The 17,855-nt window shown below is 35.9% G+C and overlaps 1 pseudogene; it reads left to right on the top strand.

The window, feature by feature from the left end:
* Positions 1-1,417: 1,417 nt before the first annotated feature.
* Positions 1,418-15,713, top strand: LOC110303501 (annotated as a pseudogene).
* The last annotated feature ends 2,142 nt before the right edge of the window (positions 15,714-17,855 follow it).

The following is a 17,855-nucleotide window of genomic DNA, read 5'->3' as shown; positions in this document are numbered from 1 at the left end:
CCTCCCTCCCTCCCTCCCTCCCTTCCTCCTTTCTTTCTTTCTTTCTTTCTTTCTTTCTTTCTTTCTTTCTTTCTTTCTTTCTTTCTTTCTTTCTAGAAGGAAAGTAAAGTTGGATAGGCCCCAACACAGCAGGCTGTATTTTAAAAATTCTGTTTATCCCTCATTTTTGCTTATTGTCCTAAGCTACATATCAAAAGTAACTTAAAAGCAAGAATCCAAGTGAGCCATATTTCATGTTATCTAAATGTTAAAATGATAATTAATAAGTAAGCATATTATATGAATATGTATTGTTGCCCCTGCTAGAAATGAAAGAGCAAAGAAAAAACAGAATGCTACCCCAAACCCTTTAAGGTACTTTAATAAATATAGCTATTAAACCATAGCTTTATGTATACCACTTCTGGAAAGTATTGTATTAGTAGTTGCATAAACACATGCAAATATTTTTTATTCTTTATAATCAGTCTTTCATATATTGAGAAGTTTGAGGCTTTGCCCAGTGACATAACAGTGGTAGTGTAAAAGTTAAATATGCAACACACAAAACCTGAAACTTGACATTGGTCACTTGTCGCTTCTGTCTCTGACCAGCAGAAATGAGCAACAACGCAGCGTTCTTCTCAAAGCAGTTTATTCGGAAACCTTTCTACATGCAAGCAGGAATCTCTCCTAGCCCCCAATCACAATCCCTTACATAACCCCTCAACCATGCCCCATCAGCCCTGTCCACATAATCTCAGTTCATTGGCCTTCGTCAAATGGCCTGATCATGCATCATGGTGCGCCTGCACAGCTCTCAGGATGAACGTGGCTTATTTTCGGGTGTATGAAGAAGTCAGGTGCAAGTCATAAGACTTGGCTACAGTTCCAGGCACCATCTTGGGACTACTGCCACACTTGCTCCCCACAGTCACTAAAATAAAAACTGAGTTCCTAAATCCAAGCAATCAAATGATGTTTATTTTTATAAAGACCTGTAAGGAAATAAGTTTTCACACAGCTTTACTTTCATAGAGAAAAATTTCTACAGAGGTTGACTAAGATTTTAATACTTTCCAGTGTACCATCATTAAATATGGTAGGACACCATATGAATTTCATTGCACTGGAAGATATAAAGTATACAGAGCATTCTTGGCATTCCAGCTGTGTTAAAGCTATGTGCTCTTTTGGATTTGGTCCAAAGGAACGTGAGTCTGTTTCTAGAGAGAATGAAAAATATTATAGACACCTGATCATTTACTCCTTACTCAAGTTTGCACAAAAATGCCATTCTCTGTAGATCCCACTGAATTCAGTTCCCAACACTGATCCTTCTTTTCCCTTCCCCCGCCTCAGTTCACTTTGGGTCCCAGGTTCAGTTCCTAGCATACTGAGCATCCAGATTTTCTTCAGAAACACATCCTGTCGTCAGATGAATAACTCAGGTCTTCAGTCTGGCATCACCTCTTCTGTTTTCAGATCTCAGCCATATTTAGATCCAGATATTTATCTTGAATGTTGCCAGTGTGTGGATAACATCCCATCTGTCACTACTGACATGCCCACTCATCTGACAGATTTGCTGAAATACTTCAATTCAAGAAGATGCCAGTTAGTTCTTGGAGCTAGTGCTTTGCAAATCATTGGACTAAGACAATTACTACAAACAAACAAACAAACAAAACCGTGGCCTTCTCTTTGCAGTGTCTGCAGTTGATTGTGCACTATATTTCCATGATCCAGGCTCATTTTGAAGCCCAAGTGTCCCCCAAGCAGTGGAGCATTCTTACGCATTTCGGTCTCATCATCAAGGATTACCATGCCCATATAGCTGAAATATCATCTAAGCTTGTAGTGATAATGCATAGCCTACTTGATAAGCTGTTACCAAAGTATGAGGTGAAAGCTCCTATTCCTCTTCCATGTTTCAGAAATATTTGTAAGCAAATGACAAAAATGCATGAAGCTATATTTGATCTTCTTCACAAAGAACAAACACAGATGTTATTTTTAAGAATTAATGCACTTAAATGTAATAAGTGACAAAGGACCTCAAAATGGGTTGGTCACAGCAGATGTAGCTTTTTACACTGAAAATCTTCAAGCCTGAAAAAGCCTTAAAGAGCTTATCCATTCTTACTGGCATAAGATCAAATCTCAAAATGCTTTTAGTTTCCGTTACTACAGGCCCAAGGTGAGATCCAGCTCAAGGGGAGGTCCCAAGGTCTGACAGTATTACTGATGCTATGGTATAGTCATAAAAAGAGGCCTATCATGACTGCCCTCCAAAAGACCTAAGACACAGCTGAAAAAGTCAGATGCAGATATTACACTCAATCAATAGACAGATGCTGGGGACCCCTGTGGTTGAATTTAGTGAAAAATATGGACTCATTTTAAAAAATATTTCATTTAGAATTTTTCATCTATATTAAACATGGTTATTAGTTATTAGTTCTCTTTGTTGTTAAGTTTGTAGCTGACTTTGGTGTTAGAAAATAGTGTTTTCTCACAAGGAGTTTGGGAATATTTCTTCTACTTATTTTTTGGTATAATTTGAGACATATTGGTTGCATTTTTTTATTATATATTTTCTTTATTTACACTTCAGATGTTATCACCTTTCCTGATCTCCCTCCAAAACCCCCTCTCCTTATCTGATCCCCTCTGCCTCTGCTTATCAACTTACCCATTCCTGCATCCTGGCCCTGTAATTCTCCTATAATGGGGCATCGAGCCCTCACAGGAACAAGGGCCTCTCCTTCCACCCTCTGCTGCATATGTAGCTTGAGCCATGAGTCCCATCATGTGTACTCTTTGGTTGGTGATTTAGTCCCTGGGAGCTCTGGGGTTACTGGTTAGTTCATATTGTTCCTCCTATGGGGCTGCAAACCCTTTCAGCTCCTTGGGTCCTGTCCCTAACTCCTTCATTGGGGAACCTGTGCTCAGTCCAATGGATGGCTGTGAGCATCTCCTTCTGCACTGTCAGGCAGAGTCTCTCGGGAGATAGCTATATCAGGCTCCTGCCAGCATGCATTTCTTTTAAAATCTGGTAAATTTCTGCAATGAATCCATCCACTCCTACACAGAACAAAGTTTTGTGGCTTTTAAAGTCATTGATCATTTCATTGTTTAACTTTGACAGTTGGGATAAGCCCAGAACTTCTTCCATTTATTGTACTTTTTCCAACTAATAAGTACATTCTTTTAATGTATCCTCTTATAATATTTTTGAGCTTTTTTGATATTATTATAAGGCCTATTTAGTATGTGGTAAATAAGTCTAGCTAACTACCATGTCTAGAGATATAAACTCTAGAGGATAAAAATTATTTCTGTATTCCTAAATCAATATACTTTCTAACAGTATTGAAAATATTTACCCTTTTAACCAAAGATAAGTGTAGCTGTCATCATTCACCAAATCAATGTTTTACTTCCAACAGACAAGAGCTATTACAGATTTAAAACTGTTAAAAAATTAAAACATAGAAAGTCCAGAGCTAATTATTATTTTACAAAGCAATGCTTTAGGAAGGTTCAGGGAACATTACAAAGTGGGAGTAGAAAGATATTAAAGACCAGGCAGCCAAAAAAAAAGTTGCTATGAAATTGTATCATCTAGACATAATAGGACTATTACACTAATTGAATATCAACAATATGATTTCACAAGCAAAAAATGCCTGAATAATGGTAAGCTGATGCAAAATTTCACCTATAAATGAAGAGCTACAATGGTGAGAGAGAGAAAGAGAGAGAGAGAGAGAGAGAGAGAGAGAGAGAGAGAGAGAGAGAGAGAGAGAGAGAGAGAGAGAGAGAGAGAGAGAGAGAGAAAGAAAGAAAGAAAGAAAGAAAGAAAGAAAGAAAGAAAGAAAGAAAGAAAGAATAAATCAGGTTGTCAAAGGGACAAGATCCCTGAAAAGCTATTCAACTGCAACAGGTCAGCTCCAAACACATGTACATACATACAATACTAATAAGGCTCAAAGGGTTGATTACATATACTTATACATACATATTACATATGTATTCATATACATCATATACATATTCTTATATATCACACACATCTATGTCATATACATGCACATACACACAGATAAATATACACATACATATATCCTATACATATGTATCTTATACATATATCCTATACATATATATCATATATATATACACATACATATAAATCATATTTTCCCAACAAATATTTACTTTCTTTTAATATATCCTCTCATATTATTATTCTCTTTGATATTTACTGTAATTTATTATATTTATTATATGATATCTGCTATATTATTTATAACACATAATTATACAGAATATATAATTACACATAAATTATTGTATTTATTATATATGTGCATATATTATTTAAGTATATTATATACATAATCATGTATAGGAGTGTGTGTGTTTGTGCTTGTGTGTGTAAAACAATAATAATTAAAGAAGAAACCATGCATTCAAAAAGGAATTGTGAGGAACACAGAAGATATTGGAAGGGGGAGATACTGGAAATTATATCAACAGAATACTAAGTATAAAATTTTCAAAACAATTTTTATAACAAAGAAGATAACATGGGGTAAGTTCCCTTTATCACACTTTTGTCATCTGTTTATTTCTGCTAAAGACCCCGTGGATATACATAAATAAAGTATTATATTATTTTTAGAAACGGTTCTATTATGAAATGTCTTAAATGTTTATGATGTCTCATGCCTATAATTTTCATTAATCAATTATTCTTTTCAACAACTTGTCTCCATTGCACCAACTAGTTACTTTTTCATTTTAGTAGTTATCTTACAAATGCTCAGTAGCACTAAATTCTACTAACAGCCTAAAGAAATGTCCTTTGAAACATGTAAATGTAAATACAGAGTTTCCGAAGTGTCAACTCATCAGCTTTTCCTCTCAACCTCAAGAACAACAGACAAGAGATAACTTTATCTTTACACATAGAATTGCCACATCTGTGCTAGGGAAGGACTATGAAATTTCAGAACTTTCCACACAATACAGTCATGGTAATCAAATCGATTATTTCTGAGTTCTGCTGCTAAACTGTAACAATTAGATGCTATATAGTATTTTTCTGTACAATGGAATGTACCCAACAGAACAAATCTTTTTCACTAAAAGTATTTGAGGAAAAAAATTTAGAAAATTTGTGTATTATAAGCATATCCTATCAGTGCCACCAAACTTTTACTTGGAGAAGATTTCACTCATTTTATATGATTTTTTTTTCTCATCAATATTTGTCAAGGATTCAAAATAATCTAGGCCTCTCATAACATAGTCACTTGGTTACCAAAGACATGAAAACCGATATGCATGCTGTCTTCTCAGTCAACCGTATAATGCAGCACTTTGCCATCCCCATTAAGAGATGGACTTTGTACCATACCGTGCATTTTATAATATTTCTATCTAAATGCAGATTTCTACATTCCATATCTACTGTGGAGTGAGGGTTTTTTTCCATAAAAACATCAGCAGGAGAGTACATTGAAATTCATTTTGCATATTAAAGAAATCTCTTTGTGAGTTTCCTTCTTTTATTTGTTTTATCAACTCAAGCAATAAGCAAGAAAATTAGAGTTTCAGCACTGATGGGAAAATGATTTATGATTTTATCAGCCTTGCTTATTTTTCTCCTGCTTAGAAAACGTACAGATTTTTGAGAGCACATCAACTTAAGAGGTCCCCACTGGAAAATGAAATAAGTCTAGCTGTATCATTTCACCCAAATACTGTAGGACTCTATTACCCATCGACAGCTTCACTTTGAGTAATATGCCTCTGGATGCTTTTCTTCCCAATATCTACAGCACACATAAAATCTGTCCCACGGGAATATGTTCCATTTAAAAACATTATTACAAATCCCATAATATTATCCAGCATGTATCTTAGTGACATGGTTAGGTCAGGGGTACAGTCAATGCCTAATAGATAGAAAATATGTCTCTTCACACTGTAACTCTTTTTAACAGAGAAAACATATTGGAAATTGCCTGACACCAGAACTGTGGCACATTTCCAAGCAATTTATTATATGCAGTTTACTGAAGCTTTGCATATGTCCACAGGCAATTCAATATGTAAGGAAGAAACAATGCACAACAAACTAATGTGAACATGAAATTAAAGAAACGGTAATTTTAAATCTAAGAATACAAATTCAGGTTAAAATGCTAGCATAATTACAAATATTATTAAAATGGAGAAACCAAACTGGATAGTTTATGAAAGCATTCATTCACAATCAAAGAGCTAAGCCCCTTGTCTCACAATAGCAGTAACTTAGTATGCTGAAATATTTGGAGAAATACCATGTCCTCCAGGCTGGTGATTTTTTCAATCAAAATGGGTACAGTGATATGAAAACTAATAATTTTTTTATGAACACTAATGGTTGGACTTGCATAGACAGTTTACATCTGTAACATTTAGCTACATAATCTTCTATCTTATTTTCCCTTGACCATGCAATTATTTTTACAAATGTCAAGAACAACTTATTTTAAAAAGCTTTTAATTTCTGCAAATGAACTTTTTTTTTCTACTTGAAAATAGCATTTCATCATTTTCTTTTCTCAATCTGTATGCAAGATTGAATATTAAATACCAGGGTTTCTTCTTCCATGCCTCAAACATCTAATTCACCCCATAAAAATTATTTGGTTCAATAATATTGCTGTTTGCACATGTCTTAAAAATGATATTATCAATACAATCTAGCAACAGAGGGCACAGCACATACAACCATTCTATTTGTTAAGTTTTAAAGACTGAAATGAAACAATGTTTTAGATATTTATTATTTTATTAAGTATTACACTAGAGATACAAATTTAGTCAACATGTACACAATTAGGAGACAAAAGAGAAGCAGTCTATTTGGCTCTGAGATCAGTTCATGGTCTAGGTACAGGCTCTGTAAGTGGTCTGGAAAATGGCAAGCAAGGCTTTCTTTGACTCTTAACATGTTCTCCTCAGACTAGTGGAGTATATCTCTTAATTCCTAAATGTCGCTCATATATTTAGGATATAATTTGTGTATTTCAGCTATTACCTACAATTTCTTGCCTGTTATTTGTTCAAATTTATATTTTCTCCCCGCTAGAATCCTGATAAAACACATTTGTCCTTCCTCCCTTATTATTGCTTTCTAACATTTTACTCTGTTTACAAGAGCAAAGGTACATGCTGTTTGTAGCTTCCTAGGATAAAACAAATCAAAACAAAAAAGCCATTATTATGGTAGTAAAACTCATGTGTGTCAGGGACTTGATAAAGATTTACATAAAAAAGCAATGTAACAGGGATTGTTTTTAGAGCTGGTAGGAGACAGGGTTGCTAATACTACATGGAATAAGAGCTTACTGCAAGGCCAAAAAGACAACTATTGTTGGCAGCTTCAAAATGAAACAAAACACCTCAGCTCTGGCAGAAGGTTGCACACTGTCCCTGGTGAGGCAAAGAATTAAATACTTGTCACAGGTGATCTATGGCTGACATTTGGAATGCTGTAGCAGAGGAAAGTTGCAGACCTCTCTGGTAGCTGTTTTCTCCCAGTTGAGCAATGAAAAGCCAAGGATATACCTCAGTCATCAGTACTCTTCCCCTTGGACCTTACCTCACCAGTTTATCCTTGGCAATTCATTCAAAACAAGGAAAATGCATTTGACTGAGTTCCTAAAAATACTGCACTAGTGTTCTAGTGCCCATGCCATTTTATCTAAACACCCTTCTGCTTGTAATCCATACTATGGACTGTTGACCCAAGTTTTAGGTTTGTGTTTCCTTGGGTTTGGTTCTCAAGAGCATGCATTTGCACTGGAGTAAACAGAATTTTACCAGTGTTAAATCTGAATACCAGTGGTTGATCATTCACTCACTTTAGACAAATATACATCTAGATCAAAACATTGATACCTGCATTGAATGATAGTTTCTACACTTGTATATTTTATACAGATATTCTATTATACTGTATTCCTTGAATTTTCATATTTACCTTATATGTTTTTCTCATTATTCACTAAGAAACTAAGATATTTGGTCGCAAACTCATCAGTATATTATTAAGTAGTTGAGATTGTAAAATTCTGTAATTACTTTATTACTCTCTCAGTATATAAAGCTAGATGTGGCAAGGGCAGTAATCTGGCATCATATTTCTATAAAAACATCTCTATTTAAGGTTTTCTATATCAGTATATGTTTCCTTAAACATAAAGAGTTAGTTAATATAGATGAACAGCAGATATACATATCTCTTTATCTGTTGTCTAGTTAGGATTGTATTGCTGTGAGGAGACACCATGACTGCTGCAACCCATACAAAAGAAAATTTTTAATTAGGGCTAACTTATAGTTCAAAGGTTGAGTGTATTATCTTCATGGTGAGAAACATGATGTCATGCAAGAAGATATGGTGCTGAAGAAGGAGCTGAGAGTTCTACATCTTGATCAGTAGGCAACAGGAGACTATGTGCCACACTAGGCCTTCCCTGAGCAATTAAGACCTTAAATCCCACTTCCACAGTGACACATGTCCTCCAACAAGGCCACACCTTCAAATATTGGTACTTTTAAACAAGCTGTGATGGTTTACATACACTCAGCCCATGGACTGGCACTATTAGAAGGTGTGGTGCTGTTGGAGTAGGTGTAGCTCCATTGGAGTAGGTGTGTCGCTGTGTGTGTGGGTTATAAGACCCTCAACTTAGCTTCTGGAAAGTCAGTATTCTTCTAGCAGCCTCCAGACGAAGATGTAGAACTCTCAGCTTCTCCTGCACCCTGCCTGCCTGGATACTGCCATGCTTCCTGCCTTGATGATTACGGACTGAACCTTTGAACCTGTATGCCAGCCCCAGTTAAATGTTGTTCTTATAAGAGTTGCCTTGGTGATGGTGTCTGTTCACAGCAGGAAAACTTTAACTAAGACATGGGCCAAACATTCAATTACATGAGTCTACAGCTGACATTCTTATTAAAACCACTACAGTTTTCTTTTATAGAATAATTATGAGTTTGTACAAACTTATGCAATTTAGTTTCTCATCAAAAGTTTGACCACAAGCTAAGGTCATCTGGGAAGAGAGAGCCTCAAATTCCAAATGTGTTTCCTTCAGATTGTCCTGAAGGCAAGTCTGTGGGGGCTTGTTTTTTTTTTTTTCTTTTTTTGCTTGCTTGTTTTTGTTTTGTTTTGTTTTTTGTTTTTTTCCATTAATGATTAACACAGGATGCCTCAGCTAACTGTGGTCTGTATTACACCTTAGGATGTGGTTCTTGGAGACATAAGAAAAATAAGTGAACTTGAGCCACAATGCAAGACAGCAATCAGTGTTCACATTTGGTTAATGCGTCTGCTTCTGCTGAAGATTCTGCCCCAACATCACTCAGTGATCCCCTGGGGTCAAAACCCGTAAGCAAAATAAACACTTACTTTCCCAAGTCACTTTTGGGTACTGTATTTTCAAAGCATCAGAGCAAAGTAGAATACAAAGCAAACAATAGCTTGACTTCTTGCTTTTATCTAGCCAAGAAACAATACTTCCCAGAGGAAGCAAAGATATGTACATTACATTATAGATACTACACAGAAATATGTGGATCTTATTTTAGGTCAGTAAGAGGTTAGGTTGGTGAAATTTTATTATGGGTGAAAATGTTATTATGCATAAAAATGTTTTTAAAAGTTAACTCAGTAACTCCTGGGATTATCTCCAATCTTTTTCTAAACATTTTTTTCCACTCACAGTAAACACATGAGCAATGCTCCATACTTCTAGCATCTAGCCTCAGCTCATATGGATGCAACTGAAGTCAGTGTGTCCTTCTAGTTTTTCCATAAGTCTAACTTTCCAATAGAACCTATGGCAATTATACCTCAGTTTTTGGTACAGCTGATCCTCCTAATATTTCCTGAATATTTTTCATGATTCTATAATATTCTAGAGTTGCTTTTTTTTTATTTATTTTTTAATTAGGTATTTTCTTCATTTACATTTCAAATGCTATCCCAAAATCCCCCAGACCTTCCCCCACAACTCCCCTACCCACCCACTCCCACTTCTTGGCCCTGGCACTCCCCTGTCCTGAGACATATAAAGTTTGTAAGATCAAGGGGCCTCTCTTCCCAAAGATGGCCGACTAGGCCATCTTCTGATACATAAAGGCTCTTAGGAGCTGTGAGAATGAATGAGGAACCTTTGCTGTGGTCTGGGGAGGCTTTATAATAAGCGTTACTAAAGACTTGCAACCACAGTTGATTCTGGAAAGCCTTTAACAACAGACAACTGTGCCACAGAAATAAAAGCCCTCCAAGCAAGGAGAATAAAAATATATATATATATTCTAGAGTTGCATAATATGTTTACTGCTTTTTATCTCCATAAATTTGATAATTACGTACTTGTTAAATGATAGTTTCCACTTCCCATGCCTGTTGCGCATGGCTTCTATATAAAATTGAAGCCTCATCTTGTTTTTTCATCCCTCAGACACACAAAGTTATAAGGTGCCCTGTTTGCTTGTTTACTTTTAAGACAGAGTTTCTCTCTATAATGTTGACTGGAGGTCCTGGAGTGTTCTCTGTAGACCAAAATGTCCTTGAACTCAAAGATCTGTCTGCCTGTATCTCCCAAGTGTTGGCATAAAAGGTGTGGTCCATTCCTGAAAATGCTACCTCTCTTGTCTTTTCAAGAAAAGGTAGATGTGGAAGAGGATGTGTTAGTAAGAGCTTCCTGTTGTACTTGATGACTAGCCCTTCTGCTTATACTGTTCTAAACTGGAAGGACACATGATCTTCCAGGGACAAAGGGATAACACCTTGCTTGCTTTATGCCCAGACAGAAAATGAGAAATATTTGAGTAAGTGCTTTCTGACCAAACAATCAGAGTCAAGTTTTTCCCCATGAATGCAGGTGCACGGACAATGCATAACATGAAAGAGAGGGCTCAGAGTTCTACTGTGTTCTCTTTAAAATGAACTTATTTATTTACTTATTTTGGACAAGGAGAGCATAGTAGTAACCTCCTTCACCAGAAATTCCTACTTTGTGTGTCCAGAACACACAATCAAATGCAAAACACTGATTAGTAAGCAGACATCTATACAAGTTCACCTGGCCTGCTCTGTGTCTGCATCTCAGGGTGCTGAATCTTTTCCCTTCTAAATTGAAAATTTCTTTTATGACCTGTCAAGAGCAATAATCTGGCATCTGTGTTTATTCTACCCGCTCTTCCCTGTTTCTTCTTTCTCTCTTTCCTTCTTTTCTTTTTTGAGCTGTTCACACTTTCAAATGTTGATTTTCAATTTTTTCTTTGTTACTTTGTTTTCCCTTTTGTCTCTGGCGCATGTGTGTATGGTATGTGTGAATATACATATTCACATGGGTACAGGTACATATGTGGGCAGGTACTTGTGTCCATGAATGCATGTACTTGTAGAGATTATTAATGGATGTCTTTCTCAATTACTTTTGTCCTCCTTATAATATCAGGAGGTTTTCCTTGACCCAGAGTTCACATTTTGACTGTCTCTAGTCTCCTAATTTACTTATTCCATGACCTTACAAAGTAACAGAGTTCACTGTGAACTCTTCACCCATGTGTTTTATGTACTTTGCTCATATTTACACTATTTTCCTCTCTTCTTCTACCCTTTCCCACATTGTTAGTTTCCTTCTTTTCTATTTTTGCTTTTTGGTTTTTTGCTTGTTTTTTCTAGGCAGGGTTTCTCTGTGTATCCCTGGCTGTCCTGGAAGTCACTCTGTAGTCCAGGCTGGCCTCAAACTCAGAAATCTGCCTGCCTCTGCCTCCCAAGTGCTGGGATTAAAGATGTGTGCCACTACTGTCTGGCTCCTTTTCTAAAGGTTTGACCATTCTACCTTCATGTTGTAAAGTGCTCACACACATCCATGAATATAATGCATGAAAGTAAATGTGATACTTGCCTTTCTGACCCTGGAAATTTTCATCTAACCTAACAATCTCCCACTCCATCCATTTTCTTAATAATGGCATATATTGTCTCTATGACTGATGTGGTGGTTTTAATTTGCATGGTTCAGGGAGTGGCACTATTAGGAGGTGGGGTCTTCTTGGAGTAGGTGTCGCCTTGTCTTCTGAAGAGGACGACCTTCCCCTCCCTCTCCCTTCCCCCTTGTCCTTGCCCTAGCCCTGCTCCTTCTCCTCTGCTTCCTCCTCCTCCTTCTTTTTCCACTAAAAGATCTTCCTTTCTGTTTATTTATGTTCACTCCCTGTCAGCTGGCTACTTGATCCACCTCTTGACCTAGGGTTGACTCTATTTAGCTCTTGGAGTGTGTGCTGGGGCTGAGGTGTACCACAGTAATTGTTTTAACAAACAGCAATCTCTTAGATAAAAGTTCTGTGCTAGCAATGAGCCATAAAACAAGTTTGTTTTCTTCAGTAAATAACACAATCTAGGGGTTCACAGTGTGATCAAATGTCCTGCAACACTATCTTTCATACTTACCTTGAACTTTAGTCTCCATTACACTGTTTTTCCAGGTTGAATTACTATCAAGCACAAATACATGCAACTTTACTGGGAAAACTACAGGTATCAAATGAGGAAATATATGTGTTTCTCATGAAATCTAATACACCAAATATGATGCATATATACTTATCTGTGGATAAGCAATCATATATGATAGTATACAGAAAAACCACTCTTCTACATGTAAGAGCTCCGTGATAGGTTTTCTGATCACAAGTGTTCAACCCTTATGATTGAGATATGAGTGTTGATAGGAGAATACCAGATAGATGTGTGTATGTGTGAGAGAAACAGAGAGATAGAGAGAGAGAGAGAGAGAGAAACAATTCAGGAAGAATGAATTGAATTGAATTGAACTGAATTGAATTGAATTGAATTAAGAGTGAATGGGGGTACTCAGGAATATTTGAACATGGAAAAGGAGAAGTAAAAATGTAGGTAACATTACTTCAGTACTTATATATAAAATTCTCAATAAAAAAGAAGCAAAGATCATGATAGGATATGATAGATAAAGATTATATTTATAAGTAGAAATACATACTCATAAATCCTCCATATTGCACAGAAAAAGGAAAATAATTATCTTTATTCTGGTTTGATGTCTATTATTCTTTATTTTTAATCATTTTTCTATTTGATTAAACTGTCTTATAATAGCTTCTGGTGCTATTAAACAATGAAGTGTTTGTTTCTGAAATAGGGAGCATTGTTATCTCTAATTCTAACAGTTTCATTGATATCAGTGGGAGGTTGATGGGGCTATCCTGCATGTGGCAGCAATAAAAGGAATTCCTGTTTAACAAGGATCCAGAGTCCTCTCAGATGGGGAATTCTGTTAAGTCCCTCCTGTTGAGATATTTTAATTCAGCATGACTGCCAATACTAATTAATGTGTGCAGTGTTTACACAGGTTATGGAAGAGGCACTATTTGTTTTTAGAAAAGAGAATCACTTGAAAAAACTAAAGTTGATCCTACTTAGATGCAAAAGCCTTGAGTGATTAAAAAAAACTCCCTTCTGAGGTGTATGCAACTATTGGTCCTTTCCTGCAATCTCTTCCACTGCAGATGTGGGAGCACAATTGCATTTTCATACTTGTTGTCTGGAAAGAGGGGAAGAAATAAACATTACAGAGAAAGAAGAGAAATAAGGGGGGATGAACTATGCACGAGGGTTCTACAGTGTTCCATAAACCAGTAAACTGCTCAGAGATCATCACCAAGCAATTTGAATCTATTAATTGAAAAATATGTGAGAGAGAGAGTGAGAACTAAAGACAAGAGAGTAGTAGGATGCTTTGGACTATGAACCACATAATGACCAGCACAGAACATACTAACAACAGTAAAAATAGTGGTGCTCACATCTTTGGAGCAAACAGCAGCTGTCTAATTGTACACAAAGCTTGCTTAACAGGAGGAAATTCATGCTTCATAGTGTAAATATGACAATTATACAAAGTTAATAAGGTCATATACTCTAAAGAAGAACCTATTATTGTCACTTTCCCAGAAAGTACAATTCCCAACTACTTAATACTTATTATTATACTAAATATGCTTATACCAACAGATAAGTAGAGTGCCCAATTCTCATCAAAAGAGCTTCATTTTGCAGCAGATGGACACCATTATAGAAACCTACAACTTGTCCAAATATAAAGAATATCTGACTTTTGGGTGTCCAAACCCCAGCTGGTAAATCTAAATATAGCCCCTACATCTAAGGCTTGGGGAACATAACTGAGACATGAATGGGAAGATTTTTAAGGACCAAAGGATGTCTGCTATGAGATGGTGCCTCCTGTATATAACAGTCAAGCTGCACCCATAAAAATCACATAAATATGGCTGCCAAAAAGAGCCAAAAAAGTGTGTTGTGTCAGTCTGGATGGGGGAAATCTTTAAAAGCTCTACACTTAAATGAAGAGCTACAGGCAATTAATGTCTGCTAAGGGAGGAAGAAACAGTTTTTAAATGTAAGAGCTCCCTGTTGAGTTTTCAAATCACAAATGTTCAGCCCTAAACTCATAGGAGAACACTAGATAAATTGTGTGTGTGTGTCTGAGTATGTATGTATATGCATGAAAGAATGTAAATTACAGAAGTATGAATTTGAGGATGAATGGGAATACTCAGGAATATTTGGATAGAGAACAGGGAGAACGTGGAATGTTGTAGGTGCAGTACTTATGTTTGAAATGCTAAAAAAGAAAGAAAGAAAGAAAGAAAGAAAGAAAGAAAGAAAGAAAGAAAGAAAGAAAGAAAGAAAGAAAGAAAGAAAATCCATGAACCATTGCTGTTTGAAGAGGCCACACATCATGTAGATGAACACATTTCCCTCTGACCCATCTAATTACTGTTCATATCAGTCCTGGTGCTCCTTTGACCTTATAGCTTGTTCATACAATTATTCTTTGTTGCCAGTCTGTCATTTTTAAAGCAGTGAAGAAGTAAAAAAGAGAAATGTGAAATTCCTTAGTGTGTAAAGTGCTTGCCAATGTTTTTGAATATACCTGTAAAAAGCTAGTCATGGTAATACATTTCTCTTATTATAGTAGAGACTGGGCTAAGTCTTGGAGATTGCTGGCTAGGTTGTCTTGCTGAATAGATGAGCACTCTTTTTAGTGTGGGATCCTGTTTTTAAAAAGTAAGGAGAAAAACATAAGACAGGAACTGACAAGCATCTGTGGTCTCCTTATACACACACACACACACTCACACACACACACATAAACACAATCATACACATAATAAACAATCTCCACACATTTGCACACAAGGATACATAATCCACATACAAGAAATTAATAATACACCTGAAGTACTACTAATAATATGGTTGCACTTATTCGATAGTTGTAAATATTATTTCAAGATACATGTTGAAAATTAGGAGGTTTTAAATTAGAAATTTAATTGCCACTAAACTTTAACTGAAACTTTTTTCTTATTTTATTTTTTCATTTCTACTTCAGAGTCTATTTACTTCTCCTTTATTTCCTTAGAGAGTCATCATCACAGTAGCTAGGAGTTTTAAAGGCTTCAGATTGGCTATTCATAGAAGTACCTCATTTGGCCACATTTCTCACCATGCTTGGAAAAGAGGAAACAAGTCTGCAAGTTGCATCTGTGACCCGAAGGGGAAGAGGTTCCTGCACACAAGTGCCTAACAACCTCCCAGTTTATTTTTTACAAAGGACCACTTGGGCCTCTGACTCTTCAGCTGTGGACTTGCTTCTTGCAGCTTTCATGTTAAAAAGCTCCTTTGTCAAAGCCCTCAGGCCCAGTGGTGATAACTGCTACAGAAAAATACCACAGATAGAAAGATATATTTTCAATAACCCCTGACTTTTATTAGTTCAGCCACTGCTAGCATAAAGAGTAAGTGGACCCTTGGTATTTTAAATGTTTCTTGTCCCCCTCCATATACTTCCCAGGTCAGCATTCTTTACTGATGAAAATTCTGGACTGGACCTTGCCTATCTGTCATGGGGAGAAGTGTAAGCAACATTATCTACCTCAGAGCTTTGGTTGTTATGCCCAAAGCACGTGATCAATATGGTAGCATGGGGTTTGTAGTTATTTTCTTATTTCATTACATCTGGAAACCAGGTTCATTTGAGTAAGAAAATTGTGAATTCCTGAGTCAGAGAGTAATAGCTCACTTTTTTTTAAATAAAAATTTAAACATAATAAAAGAGACTTTTATAACTCCATTTAAAACTCATGTGTTCTGTGGTATCAGGCCAATAATATGGATAAATTTTTAAAATGCTATTATCTGTGTATGCTTTATTACAGAATAATTCTTCAATATATTTAAGGTGCTAGTGGAAATGCATTACATGCCAGGAAGTACTCAGCAGGAAGAATTGATCTAATGTTACCATTATTTAACATAGCTTCAAATTTACTTCCAAATTTTAAATGAATCTTATTTTTCATGTATCTTAGAACAGAATTATGCATTACATTGAAAAAATTCTAGCTCAAGCATTGACAATAATTCACAACTTGACCTTTGAATGTGATGAGATGTGTTAGATTTATGGCTCTCAATCTCAAGTTCCCTTGTCTTTCTTCAGTCAAATGACAAGTGGATTCAGGGAAGAACACCAAAGGGAGAGCTAGTAGGACTGGGTTCTAGAAAAATCCCTGGTAATGGGCAAGACCAGCAGCATGCTCCATACCTGGCTGTGCCTCTGAGAAACAAAGGAGCTTGATTAGATGATCTGCTGGGTTATTTGAACTGGACATTTCATCTTGTATTGAGAGATATCAAGCAAAGCTTACATATAAATGAAATTACTCTGAGTTCAAGTACCAGAACTAGGAATGGAATGGATGCAAAATAACCATATAGAATGTTTTAAACATTACATATTATTTTATATAACATTAAAAGATTTGGTACGCTTTTCTCTGTCTTGATTTGGTAAAGTAGTATAAGGTACAAAAAAAATGCAGATGGTAGTAACAGGTTCCTTTTGACATATCAGTTCAAATAAATGACTGAATATGAAAGATACAAAGAAATAAAGAAACCCATATCTGAGACTGTAAAGAGCCATTTATATAAAACCAATCGTTATTGTGTAAGACAATGAAGAAAAGCAACAATTGTGAATAAAGTAATGACTAAAATAGAAAATTATAAAACTATAAGAATATTAAATTGCACTCTCAAGAAAATAATTTGAAACAAAGAATTCTATCTATCAAATGAATTCTTTTCTTGTTTTCATTTCATTCCATTATTGTTGGCATAACACCATGTGTATTATTCATTCAAATGAATTTTTAAAACATGTTCAGTGTCTGTTAGGGTTACCTTTGAAATAACTTTGCGTCTCTTTCTATTTTTTTTTTCTTTTGATCCTTAACCAACTTTTATTTATTTTTATTAATTATTTTATTTGTTTATATTTCAATTGTTGTCCCTGGTTTCCCCCGTGGAAAGCCCCACGCCATGCCCCCTCCCCCTTGCCTCTAAGAGGTTACTCCCCACACACCCAGCAAAAGTGTCTCTTTCTTATGTATAATTTGATCTGTATATTATTTTTCCCAAATGGTACTACATTGACTTGGCAGGTATTTCAACACACTAGGTTTCAAGGGTCAGAGACTCCTTGAAAATTCTCTTTCTATTTAATCAACATCTAGTCAAAAATCAGTGAAGGGTTTTTCTGGTACAAGGACATCTTGGCACTTAAGCATCAAGTAATACTGAAAAGTCAGACCATACAACACACCTCACACAGGCGATTTTTTGAGAAGAACAGAATGGCAGATGTCTCTGATGGGGAAGACAG

This window comes from Mus caroli, chromosome 10, assembly GCF_900094665.2.
Source record: "Mus caroli chromosome 10, CAROLI_EIJ_v1.1, whole genome shotgun sequence".
Lineage (NCBI taxonomy): Eukaryota > Metazoa > Chordata > Mammalia > Rodentia > Muridae > Mus > Mus caroli.
Note: the sequence above shows the minus strand (reverse complement) of the source record. Positions and strands in the feature narration are given on the sequence as shown.